This window comes from Anomalospiza imberbis, chromosome 25 (assembly GCF_031753505.1).
Source record: "Anomalospiza imberbis isolate Cuckoo-Finch-1a 21T00152 chromosome 25, ASM3175350v1, whole genome shotgun sequence".
In the NCBI taxonomy this organism is placed as follows: Eukaryota; Metazoa; Chordata; class Aves; order Passeriformes; family Viduidae; genus Anomalospiza; species Anomalospiza imberbis.
Window position 1 is genome coordinate 6,827,515 of NC_089705.1, and position 13,439 is coordinate 6,840,953.

General features: G+C 62.9%; 1 protein-coding gene across 4 annotated transcripts in view; it reads right to left on the bottom strand.

The window, feature by feature from the left end:
- AHDC1 (AT-hook DNA binding motif containing 1) overlaps window positions 1-13,439 on the bottom strand; it is a 48,554-nt gene that overhangs the window by 10,680 nt on the left and 24,435 nt on the right. The window contains exon 3 of one of the 4 annotated variants that reach the window (XM_068172543.1): window positions 8,698-8,807. The exons of the other annotated variants lie outside the window; for them this stretch is intronic. The gene's annotated coding sequence lies outside the window, so the exon portion shown is untranslated. The remainder of the gene's footprint in view (window positions 1-8,697; window positions 8,808-13,439) is intronic. 4 annotated transcript variants of the gene reach the window in all.

The following is a 13,439-nucleotide window of genomic DNA, read 5'->3' on the forward strand; positions in this document are numbered from 1 at the left end:
GGGCCTGGCTCTGGATGTGCCACTGGGCTCTCCTGGAGCACACCCCCACCTGGCTGGCAGCATCCTCCAGGCCTGGGGGTCCTGGAGCCGGTGACACCCTTGATAGGTTCAGCCCTCAAACCAGAACGTGGCACGGTGCCCTTGAGGCGGGAAGGGGTGGAGAGGCCTGGTCAGGCTCCTATTGCTGCTGCTGCAAGAAACCATCTCCTCTGCAAGGACCAACTCCCTCAGGAGAAACCATCTCCCCTGCAAGGACCAACTCCCTCAGGAGAAACCATCTCCCCTGCGAGGACCAACTCCCTCAGGAGAAACCATCTCCCCTGCAAGGACCAACTCCCTCTTAATGACCATTTCCCCTTCAATGACTATTACCCCTCAAAGACCCTCTCCCCACAACAACCACTCCCCCTCCAGCGACCACCTCGCCCAGCAATCATCCCGCCAGTCAGGAGCCCCTTCCCTCGGTCAAGGACCCTCCCCTACCACCCCACAAACGTGGGTACCCCGCTGCCCCCCGCATGCTGGGGGGTGCTCAGGTGACCCCCGTGGCATCGCCCAGCATGGATGCCCAGCCCACAACTCCCTTGGTCGTGGAGGGGTCTGACCCCCCTCGCGGGCTTGGGGGGGCTCGAGAGGGCTGGGGAACGGCTCGACAGATGGACCGCAGCGATGGTGGCACCTCGGCCGGCTGGAGCCCAGCGCCGCAGTTCAGAGCTAGCAGGGAAACGGGCTAAATTTAGCTCTTCCCTCGGTGCCAGCTTTGTTCCCCCGCCCCGTCGAGCCGGCGCGGGAGGCGAGCAGCCTCCGGGCCCCCTCCTCTGCCCTCTCTCTGCCTGCGGGAGGATACGGGACACACCAGCATTCCTCCCTCGGGGTGCCAGCTCGGGGTACCAGGGGCTCCCCGGGGTGCCGGGTGTGTTTGCCCGCGCGTCTCCGTGCGCCGGCTGCTCCCGGCGGTGCCACGGGGTGCTGTGCCCCGGCGTGGGGAGCGCACCCCAGGGCCCCCGCAGTGTGCTGGCAGCCCTGAGGCTGCGCAGATGGTCGCGGCCCCCCTCCCCGGGCTCCCTGTTATAGCCACAGCATGAGTCACAGCCCCGGTGTGTCCCTGCCCAGCGCCGGCCACGCCGGGTCATGTAACACCCGCGGCCGCGCTGGCGCGGAGGGGGCTCCGCTGGCTGCCCACGCCACCCCCACCCCCAGCACTGGCACCCTGGGCAGCTGCAGAGCCCCGGACACCCTGCTGGAGGCCCCAGGGGGTCACAGCCCAGCTGCCCCCGCTCCCCGCCGGTGCGCTGCGGGTTAACGCCAAGCGGAGCCGGGATCCTGCGAGGCCAGTAACATTTGGAAGGCGCCAGATGGACGCGTGCCCATGCCGAAAGCTCGCTCGGCACAGCCATGCTCCCTCGGCGCTGGGGCTCGGGGGCTGCCCAGGGCAGCAAAGGGGCGCCCGCCGGGATGGGAGGATGCTGACAATGTGCCCACCGGGGTCCTGGGTCCGCTGGTGCCCACCCACACCCCATGCCGGGCACCAGAGCCGCCCGGTCCGATTGCAGCCCCCTCACGCAGGCAATGGGGTGACGGGGTCCAGGTGCTGACACCGCGCCGCGGGGACCAGGTGGGGACAGAAGGGGGGTCTGAGTGGGGGGAGATCAGCCAGTTGCCTCCCTTGGCCAATTTTAGAAACTGGCTAGACAAGAAAAGCAGAATGAGCCGGGCAGGATTAACGGCCGTGCTGGTGTCAGGGTGGGTTTTTCTTTCTTTTTTCTTTTTTTTTCTTTCTTTTTTTTTTTTTTTTTTTTTTTTTTGTGGGAGGCACACATGAGTTGAGCGGAAACTCCTGGCTGTGGATCCTGTTTCCTGGGAGATGTGGCCGGTTGGGGCCGAGCTGGGGTGTGGGAGCCACTGGGGGACGATGCCAACACCGGCGTAATGGGGCAGGGCTGTGGGGAGGCGGGGGCAACCCCTGCCCCATCACGCTGGTGTCCTGGCACCCCAAAATATGTGGATATGGAGGTGGTGCACCCATATCTGACAGGCCTCAATGTGCACAAGATGGTTGTGCACATGCGGGTGTGTGCATAGGTACACGCACGAGGGAGGATTTGCACGCACGCGTGCAGACAGGCCTCGTACAGGTGCACCCACACACACCCACGGCGGCGTGGGTGCACACACAGGTACGGGAACACCTGTGGGCACCAACGGGTGGGTCACACGTGTGGCAAGCGTGTACAGGTACACACAGGTACAGGAACACGCACAGGCGCTGGTGAGCGCACTGACGGGTGCACACCTGTGTTACAGGTACACAGACAGGTCTGCCGGCACCTGGAGGGGCAGCACCCACCTCTGTGGACACAGGATCACACCTCCGTGGAGGTACAACGCCCTGTGACAGCACGCACGAGCTCCAGGGACACCCCAGGCACCCAAAGCACCAGGACAGCCCTGCACAGCCCCATCCCATACCCTGGGGGTGGCAGTAGAAGCCGCTGGGGTTTGACCCCAAAACACAGTTCACCCACCCCTTGAGAGGCCACGGTGGTCCACCAAAATCTGGGGGCGTGAAGAAGGGGTCTGCCAGTGCCGTGGAGCGGGGACATGGATAGCGACGGGGAAACTGAGGCAGGAGCAGGGTAGGCAGCGCCCGGGGTGCTGATGGAAACAGGGAGCTGCAGCCAACTATTCCAGAGGACCCAGGCGTCCTGTAGTGCCCCAGCCCCAGGCTCGGCTCCCACCCAGCTGCCCCCATCTCCGGTTACACCGCGGCTCAGGCTCCCCAGGGAGGGGATTGGAGCACCCAGGTCTCTGCACCCACCCACGCCGCACTGGCAGCACCGAGCCAGCCCCTCGGAGCACACACACCCACTGACACACCAATGTTTGCTCTCCCCCCTCGCCGGGGAGCTTTCCATTAAAATTGGAGGAACACAACTTGCCGGCAGAGCCCCGGCGCGGATCGTACACAGCCTGTCACTCACACATCACTTTGTAGATGCCCATAAATTGCTTCATTACCTCTTCTAATTGAGGAGAACGCAGCTGCTGTGGGGCGGTGACGGAGCGCCTTCCCTTTGAAGGATGCCTCGCTCGCCAAAGACGGGTCCGGCAGAGCCGCAGAGCCCCACCAACATCCCAATAATAATAATAATAATAGTAATAATAACCATAATGACAGTATCCAAGCAAAATCCCCTGGAAAAGGGCAGTGGGACTCACATGTGATGGAGCCTGCTTGAAGGAGGGGGCTGAGGGGGCTTGGTGGCCCTATACTGGTGGGGAAACTGAGGCACAGGGAAGGATGCACCAGGCACATGGAAAGGGCGGGCATGGAAACCCCTGCTTCGCACTGGGACCCTGAAGGGGAATATGGTGGTGACAACACTTAGGGAAAACCCAAACTCAGGGGACTGAGCATCTCCCTACCCAAAGATTTGGGGGGCCGGGAGAATGCACAGCACCGCCCAAAACTCCCCGGAGAACTTCCCACCCTGCTCAAGGGCTTCATTCTCCCATCCTCGCCGACACGACACCAGGGGTCCTGCCACCCTCTGGTGCCCTCGTCCCCTGCGCCCCATCCCCGCGGGGGCCCCCCGTCTTTGTCTGGCGGCGGCGGGCGGCTGCGGCTGGGCTCGGTCCCCTTGCAGGATACTGCAGAAGGATTTACTGTATTGCAGCTTGTGCTGGCTGCAGCCCAGCGCACAATAGATTAGCTGTAGCCCAGGGCAGCACGTTGCGGGGGAAGGAAGGTGGGATTCATCCGGCTGCAGATTGCAGGGCATTTGCTGCAGTATCCTGCAGGATCCGGACACTGGCTCTGGAGACCCCATCGCCCTGCTCCAGCCTGGCACAGGGACCTCGAGGGACTCATGCAGCCCCCTCCTCATCCCCTCCACCAAATTCTACGGCAGGCATGTTTCTCCTGGCCACATGGGCTGGGGGACACCCTGCTCGTTCCCAGTCCCCATTTGGAGGTCCGGAGGGGCTGCAGTCCCCGATGGCACGCAGGTGCTGCGGGGGACACCGGGGCCCCCCTCGCTGGGTGCGACGGCACAAAGCTGGTGCAGGGAGGGAGCCAGGGACTGCAAGCAGCACTAATTGATCGCGATTAATTCAGCTCCTACCTCCTCGGGTGGCAGGAGAGATGCTGAGACACAAGCGCAGCCCACAGAGCTCCCCAAACGGGCTCTGCTCTCCCCTGTGCCCACCCCTTCCCCCCGTGGGGGACCCACGCTGCCGGTCCCTGTGGGTGTGGGGGTCTCTGGTGGGTGTCCAGCTCCTGCTGCTGCCTCAGAGGTGCTGGGGATGTGTCCTTGGTGTGGACCCACATTCCCGGGGGGCTGTTTGAGGGTGAGGGTCCTGCTAGCACACCACCCTCTCCCCCTGAGGTGCAGGGATGGCACACGTGGGGTTGATACTCAGGCAAAGGCACAAGGGAGCAGATGGGCCAGGGGTCACTGATGGCCTCGTGGTGACACCGTGACATCTCCAGCAGTGTCACCAGCCAGTGGGCGCAAACCAGGGGACGCAGGAGTGCTGCTGCCACCTCCTCCAGTACCCAGATGCCACCCCACTGGGGATATCAGGCACCCTGTGGGCACCCCGCAGGCGCCGCGGGCAGGGGGGCTGGCGCTGCGGGCGGGGGGACCCCGGTGACCGTCTGGATTTGGAGGGGTTTGGAGCCTGCAGATTCCGGCTCCATAATCCTACGTGGGATGCAGTTTCCACAGCAACAGCGGGTCAGAGGGCAGCGAGGGGAGCCGGCTGCTCCGCTTGGGATTGCAATCCTGCCGCCGCTGCCGAGCGCCGCCGGGCGAGGTGTCGGGGCGCGGTGCCGGGGTGCGGTGCCGGGGCGCGGTGCCGGCTGGACCACGGCGGGGCCACGGTGGCGCAGGCAGGCGGCGGAGAGGGACCGCGTGGGGCGCGGGGGCGGCCGGGCTGGTGCTGCCGGGGAGGCGGCAGAGGCTCAGTGTGCCGTTGTCAGCAAAGATGTCACTAATTGTCTGCAGGAGCAGCAAACTCTCGTTAACCCTTGGGCAGCCGGCGGCGGGAGCGCTGGCGGGGTCGGGGGCACCCAGGGACCTACGGCCGAGTGTCGTGGGGCCGCCCCACCTCTGCCACCGCCCCGCTTGCACGGCTCTGGGCGAGTCACTGCACCCACCTCGCCCCAGTGTGGCTGCTGGGACACCAGCGTGTCCCAGTTGGTGACCACTTGTCCCACGGGCTCTGGCTTTGTCCCCATGGCCGTGGCTGTGCCGCACTTGGGCGAGCAGGAGCACAGAGGCAAATGCTGTGCCAGGGCCACTGAGCAGGGTCACCTCCATCCCCGGCCGCTTCCATTCCTGGTCACCTCCTCTGCCTCCATCCCTGTCCACCTGTATCCATCTCTATTCCCAGCCACTGTCCCCACAGGCACACCCAGTGAGTGCAGTGGGGTGCAGAGGGGTACCCGGCACCCATGGCCACCACCCAGCTCACACCACACGCCACACCTCACCACGGCTCCATCCTCATGGGAAAAGCACACACGACCCCAGGGTGACGCTTGGGCACAGGGCATGAGCACCCACCCTGCCCCGGGAGGCTTTGGCCAGGGCTGGCACAGGCGTAAGCAGCGGGGCAGAGGCAGAAATGGCTTTTCCACCTCTCAGCCAGCTCCAGGTAGACCTGGAAGCGCTGCCGGGAAGCGCTGACGTCGGCAGGAGCGGGTGGGGGCGGCGGGGGGAGGCCGGGGCCGAGGCCGGGGCCGCCGGAGCGGGGTCAGCAGAATGCCTCCGGCTCCGCTCGCCCCTGCCAGCCGTTCCGCGGACCTTTTGTTCCCATTCTGCACCTTTCCCAGCACCTCCTGACTCCCGGGGCTCCTATCCGGGGGGCCAGGGCAGGGGCCCCTCCGATACTGTGGGTTTTGGCCAGCAGGATGTGCCCAGCAGGATGTGCCCAGTGGGTGGTTCATGGCACAGGGACCCAAATGACGAAGGGGACGTGGGCACATCCAGCCCCAAGGCGAGGTGACTGAAGGAGGTCGGTCGTGGGGGCTCTGTGTGGGGGATCTGAACCCAAACCTAAAAACCTGACCCCCGCCTCCCAGACAGCCCTGGCGGGGCTAAGGGGAGGAAGGTAGCATGGCTCGGCATCTCAGTGTCCCAGGGCATCCCCTGGGGCCCGTCCCCAAGTACAGCCAGCCTGGTGAGCTCAGCAAAGGGGATGGATCCTGCACGGCAGTAGAAAATGTGTACAAAACCAGTGCTCCCACTGCAGGCAGCCACTGGGACTGGAAAAATGCAGGGCACAGCACTCTGCCCCCCTTCCTGGTATCCCAACACCCCGCAGCACACAGGGACACAGACCTGCTGGCTGAAGCTCATCCTGCATGGTGACAGCACCGGGGACCCCAGGAGAGAGCCCAGCTCTCCCTGTCCCCCAGAGCCGCCGCTGGTGCCTGGGAGGAGCCGGGCTGGGCAGGTCTGGACACGTCCAAGGACTCTCCCAGCCTCCAAGGACTTTCGGCTGGGATTTCCTGTGAGGGATGCAGGTTTGCAGATGTCACAACACTCCGAGATTTCTGCTCTATGAGCTCCTTGGACCCACACCCGCGTCAGCCTCATGGGTGCCCATTGGTGGGGAATCCTTTTGCCAAAGCTCCCAGGGTAGCACTGTCAGACTGGGACAGCCAACACTCTTCCCAGTATGGCTTACTGCTCCTACTGGGCATCCTGCAGCTGGCACTGGCTCCAAACAGCTCCTCAGTGCAGCACTGCCTGGGGGCCTCCTGGTCCCTGACATTCCTTCCATCCCTTCCAGCTGGAGTGCAAACACTCCCCTGGATGCAAATTCATCCCACTGCAGGGTGCAAACTCATAGCTGGGTGAACCCCTCTCCTGGATACAAACCCATCTCCAGATACAAACCCACCCCTAGATACAAACCCATCCCTGGGTGACTATTCATCCCTGGATGCAAACACATCCCTGGGTGCAAATTCCTCCCACTACAGGGTGCAAACGCACACCTGGCTGAAAATCCATCCCGGAGTGATAATTTATCCCTAGATGCAAACTCATCCCTGGGCCCAAATCCACCCTGGATGCAAATCCAGCCCCAGGGTGCTGTACCCCGTTCCACTGCCTTTCCACCAGCACCCCTCTCCTTCCCCAGCTGCCCCAGCCCAGCCCAGTGCGACTCTGTCCTCCCACCACTGCCACCAGTATCCTGCTGCCAGCCGCGCCCTCCGGATCCGGCAGACAGGTCTCTCCCCCCCAGGCTCCCTGCTCGGTGTCTGGCTGAGCTAAGCGTATTTAGTGCTTTTAATTGTTCTTAATAAATCAATCCCGCCAGCCCCTTAAATCATTTTTGTGGCTTCCCTCGCAGCCGTCCCCGCGGCCGTGCCGGTGTGGAGCCTGCTGTCTGCAGCGCTGCCGGGGCACGCGGCCGGGCTGGGGGAGTCGGGGCGCACCCTGCCCACCCCAGCAGCCACCCCGCTGCTCCTCAGCCCCGGGAGCTGCGTGAGGGGGGCTCTGCCTGCCGGGGGAGGGGCCCCATGCCTCAGTTTCCCTCCCTGAGCGGGGTGTTTTGGGGGTGCACCAGCTGCTCGCCTTCTCCCTGTTGTATGGGTTCAGTCACCCCAATACCGCACAGTTTTTGGGGACACCGAGGGACCACAAGTCCCTTGTCTCACTTGCTCTGCCCTCAGTGCCAGGCGCTGCGGGGACAGAGATGGCGACAGCGGATGTCACCCATGCGGCACCGCTGTCCCAGCCTGGTGTGCGGTGGTGCCTGGACAGACGCGCCTTGTCCTCCAAGGCCCCGGTGCCACCGTGGACCCCAGGGACACGCGCCATCCCCTGCCCATGCCCAGCCAAGTGCTGAGCCCCTGAGGGCACAGGATGAGGCCAATCCAGCTTGTGACCCCAAGTGGGCTCAGTGCAGGCCCCAGTCCAGGTGACTTGCCAGGTGAGGCTGGGATGATGCTGACACCCAGCTGGGTGACAGCACTCCTGCGTTGGGGGTCGCGTTACGTACCCCACAGCATCCTGAACACCCTGCAGCAGCTGCCAGCCCTACCTCCTGCTCCATCCCACCATCCAGCAGTGCATCCTCATCCATCCCCCCAGCCAAGGTGCATCCCACTCCACTGCACCGCTCAACCCTGCATCCTTCATCCCACCACCTAATCCCGCATCCTGCACCATCCCACCACACAACTCCACATCCCATTCATCACCATCCTGCCTACCACTCCAGCCCTGCTGACATTTTTCATGGAAAGGATGAACACCCAGCACCCAAGTGGGATCAGCGCAGCCCCCAGCCCTCTCCAGGTTCTCAGGGCTCAGAGTTGCACAGGGCTGACAGTGACACCCAACTAGATGGCAATGGTCCTATTTTTGGGGACACATTTTGCACCCCACCCCATCACCAACACCCTGCAGCATCCCCCAGGGCATCCTACCCGCATCCTGCTCCATCCCACCACCCAAACCCACGCCCTGAACCATCCCATCACCTAAACCCTCATCCCATCCACCACCCAACCCCACAACCACCATCCCACCAACCACTCCAGCCCCGCTGGCATTTTCCATGGCAGAGATGAACACCCAACACCCAGGACGGTTGCTGGGGGACATGTCACCGAACAGACTGTGCTGGCTTTGGGCAAAAAACAAACCCGGCAGGGCTTGGAGGGAGAGAGCTAACCTTGACACAGTTGCAGCAGTCACTAATAGCAGGCAATATGCCTGTTCTTGGGGGACTGTTGCAGTTGCTAAGATACTGGCAGCCGTGTGAATGGAAATGGGTCAGTAAACCTGTGGAGAGATAGTGTGACACTGTAACCGGCACAGCTGTTGCAGCCTACATCGAAATCCCACCCTTTCAATATTTATCACTCTCCGCCTTCGGTTCCTTCCTCCCAGCAATTTTTTCCTCGTTGGTTTTGCCCGGGGTTGGTGAAATCACCCCGAAGACTTAATGAGATGAGAGGTGGTGGAGCGATGGGATGGGGTGGAAAAGGCGCGGTGCAGGGGGATGAGGAGGGAAATCAAAGCCCCCACTTTGGGTGGGTGTCTGTCCCCCCCTCCCCACCCTGCTCCATGAGCAGGATGGAGCCAGTTCTTGGAGAGATTTAACAGGAAACAGGCTATAATCCCCCTGGTAGGAAAACGGGTGAAAAGGTCAATTTACTTCTGTCCCTCGTTTAGGCACTGTGGTGAAATTACACACTTGCAGGAGCCGCTGCGCATGGCTGGGAGCAGAGGGAGCAGTGCCTGTGTCCGTCCTCCGCTGTCTGTGTGTCCGCCCCGCCTGCTGCGTGTCCTGAGCCTTCCCAAGGCACCCCGACCACGAGCAGCATTCCCGTGGCGCAGAGCAGCACCCAGGAGCCCCAGGAGCAGCATCCAAGAACCCCACAGCAGCACCCGTGTGGCCCCACAAGCGCCACCCACACATGCCAGCATCCCACCCCGTGCCTCGCCACCCTGCATGCCCACAGATGCCCAGACCTCAGTGCTCCAGCATCACCCCACGTCCTCCAACACCTCCCCAAATGCTCCAGCACCCCTTAAAATGCTCCAGCGCTGCCCCCATGCTCCAAATGTTCCAGCAGTCTCCTCAATGCTCCAGCATTTCTCCAAGTCCTCCAGCATCCATCCAGTACTTCAGTATCCCCACGCCAAGTACTCCAACATCCCTCCAGTGTTCCAGCACCCCCACGACAAATGCTCCAGCGTCTCTGTAAACGCTCTAGCATCTGCCCAAACAGTCCAGTATCCTCACCCCAAAAGCTCCAGCATCTCCCCAAATACTCCCAAAATCTCCCCGAATACTCCAGCGTCTCCCCAAACATTCCAGCACCCCCCAAAAGGCTCCAGCACCCCCACAACACCAAGCCCTGGTGCCACCACCCCCTGCCCCGCACTGGGCTCAGCTCCCCGCTGCCTTTGGTGCTGCCACAACTCAACCGGGGTGGGAAGGGTTGGGCCCCCCCTCCCCACCGGGCCCTGGGAGCCGGGACAGAGGCACGGGAGGACGCTAGGAAGGGTCCCTTGTCCCCTGCCCCCAGGCGCGGTCCAGGTGCGCGGCAGGCGGCTGCTGTCCCGGCTCTGGCCGGGACCCTGCTGCAGGGAGGAGGGCGAGAACATCTGGTCGCAGGAAAGAGGGACAAGTCCAGGGAAAAATGCCGAGCTCCTGGAAGAGGCCCTCACTGCCGCGGCTGGGGTGGAACAAGCCCCAGCATCCCTCCTGCACCACAGCTGCACCGGGGAAGGGAAACTGAGGCACGGTGGAGCCAGACAGTGTGATGTGGGGTCACGAAGCCGGGAGCGCCGGGGTCACCCCCAGCTCCCAGGCTGGAGGAGCATCGCCCATGATTTATAGCCCAGGGTCTGGCATCCGGGGGGCAGCAGGGAAGGAAAGAGAGGCTGCAGGGAGTGAGGGGAGCAGGAGATCTCCTCCTCCCAAAGACGCTCCCTGCCACCCCCCCGCAGGTGGCTGGAGCAGAACGGTTGATATGGAGACAGGGAAGCACAGACTGTCTGGGTAAGGTGACATTCGACAGATGCCAGGTTCAGACTCGCTCCAGCCAGTATTCCCACCCCCCTCGCTGCCTGCCTCCAGCCCCCACGCAAAGGCATGTGCGGGGGGGGGCAGGCTGGGCAGGGGCAGGTGGGGGAGTGGGGCACCCTGCGATCTGCTGGGAGGTGAAATGCCACCTTGTCCCCATCCCGAGATACCAGCACCCTGAGTGTCCCTTGCCAGGGCAGATTCGGAGCCCCTGGATCCCCAACCCTGGAGCCCGTGGTGCGAGTGAAGGTGCCATGAGCACCCACCCAAAATGATGGGGAACCCTGCCCTGTGCCAGGCAGGCACAACTGCAAGATCTGGGGGACACATCTGGGGAAAGGATCAGCGCCCACCCCCCGCCCCGATAGCAGAGAGGGCAATTAGCTGATGCCTAAGGAGAAATGGCCCAGCTCTGGGGGGAGCACAGGCTTCGCATCTCCCACCCAGGCAGGTGGACACTGGGCATGACAGCCCCTTGTCCCCAGGTTTATTGCCCAGGGAGGGGTCCCAGGCTGCCAGACCTGCCCCCCCGGCTGCAGTCCTGTCTCTCTGCACCTCTCGTGCCCTCTTACCCCTCCAGGATGGAGATCAAAGGGATGCTGGAGGGATTCCTGGCATGCGACCAGCGGAGACCCTGCTGCATGGGGGCAGGGAGGGACAGGGCAGTGCACGGGACGGGCACCCCCTGCACCCAGAACAAGGCTCACGGTCTGCAGTGAAAGCAATGGGGTGATTTGGCAGGGAGGGGAAGGAACAAACACAGTGGGCACAGCACTGGGTGGGGGGACCCCCCCCAGCACCGTCCTGCCAGACCCCCTTCTGGCAATACGGCACCCCCAGACCGCCGGGAGCTGGAATGGCTCCCGGGGCCCATTGAGCAGCATGATGGGGGCCGCCAGCCCACACAGAGCCCCTCCAGCCTCTCCCCGTGCCCCCGGCTGCTGCTCCCTGACCCCCTGTGCGGGGAGGTTGGAAACTGCTAATGAGCCCGGCCCTTTCCCAGCATCCCGGTCCCGGGTGGCCCCGGCAGGTGTGGGTCAGGGCTCGGGGACTCCGCGGTCTGGACTGGCGGAAACGGGAGGCGCCTGGTGAGGGGCTGCAAAGCCTTCGGCATCGGTGGGATGGGCTCCAGCACTCGCTCGGGCTCTTCTGTCTCCTCTTCATCACCCTCTGTCTCGCAGATATCCCCAGTCTGCTCCGTAGTGATGCTTGGCACAGCCCCAGCTGGGACACGGGACTGACCTGGGGACACCCCGCACCCCAAGATGAGGGGACACAGCCCCTCTCCTTCCTGCTCCCTTCGCTGCATCTCCCTCCTTCTTCCTTCTCCTCTCTGCCCTAAAGCCAGACGGATTTCACCGCTCTGCTGAGCTCCAAACTCCACTTCCAGATTTTCAGTGCGACCTTCTGGCTACCTGGATCCGGCACTGCAAGATGCCCTCTCTGATCCCCCCTCCCCTCCGGCCCCCCAGCATCCCCGGGGGAGACAGGGCTGGATGCAGCCAGGAGCGGGATGCAGGGGGAAGCCAGGGGTGGCCGAGGAGGAGGAGGAGGAGGAGAAAGAGGAGGAGGGAGAGGTCGGGCTGCACCTGGATGCAAAACCAGCCTCAGGAGGCTTGGGTTGTTGTGTTTAATCTAGCCTGGCCCAGGGAAAAGCAGGAGCGTGGTCAGAGAGAGCCTGGCAAACCTGCTGCACGTGTGGGAGGTGCTGCCGTGGCTCCTGGGGCAGCCTTTGACCTCGCTGCCTACACGGAGGGTCCCCCAAAAGGGCCCCTGCTCTCCTTGGGATACCGTTCCACAGGGATGTGCTCACTCCCCAGGCTGCTCTTGGCTCCCCAAGCCCAGATCCTGCCCCAGGGGGCAGGCAGGGGTCTGCAGGACCCCTGTGTCTGGCTATCACTGATCACAGATAACCAGGGGGAAGAGGGAGGAAAGAAGGGAGGAAAGACACAAAACTCACAAAATGTCCCAAACCCCCGTTCAGGCACAAGAGGCACCATGGGGTGTAGAAAAGCGGGGGGGGGAAAAATCCATGGAAACAGCTGGGAAAAGCCCCAAAGCCCCAGGTCACCCCTACACGCTGCCCCCTGCCCTCCCTGCCAGTTATTTCCAGCCCTCTGCATCCCCCCTCCTCCTCCTCCCCCTTCCCTCCCGGCACCCTGCTCTCCTCCGCTCGCTCTTGCATTCTGGTATTTGGTGTGTTCCTCAGCTGCAGGAAATTCCTGATGCTCTCCATCATGCAGCCTGCGCTTGCTTCCCCCGCCCTGCCCGGCTCCCCTCCAAAGGACAGCCATGTGCCGGACAGCCAGCGCCGCCGCCATCGCTCCCCTCCCAAAAACGGGATTTACTTCTCTCTCTTCGCCTTCTCTTTCTCCTTTGGTTTTTTTCCCCTTCAATTATTTTCAACTCTAACCCTGCAGAACACCCTCTCTCCATCTGCGCCAAGGGCTGAAGCTGCCCAGCTCCGGCCATTCCCCTGCCTGGCTTTTCCCTCTTCGTCTTCCTCTCTTCGCGAGACCGCTCCTGATCTTATTTTAATTCGTCTCAGACGGTGTTGGAGTGTTATTTTAAGAGAGAGGATATGCACAGACATTGTGTTTTCTGCTTTTTCCTGGCCCCAAGCCAGGCTCTCTGGGCTGTCAGCTACCCACTGTGTTGCAGTCACGTGTGGGAAGAGGCAGCCAGAGCCAGCCTCACAACTCCTGGTAGCAACATGGAAATCAAGTGTGCACTTTCTTCCCTCTGTATGTGTCTGTATTATTAATAGCGTCTCTCTCCGTGAGTTATCCATAATGTATCTTAATACCTGTCCGTGGGTAAATGATGTATCACAGAGCACTCGCGCCCATGGCTCCGCGCGCCACCGAGGGGGGACAGGC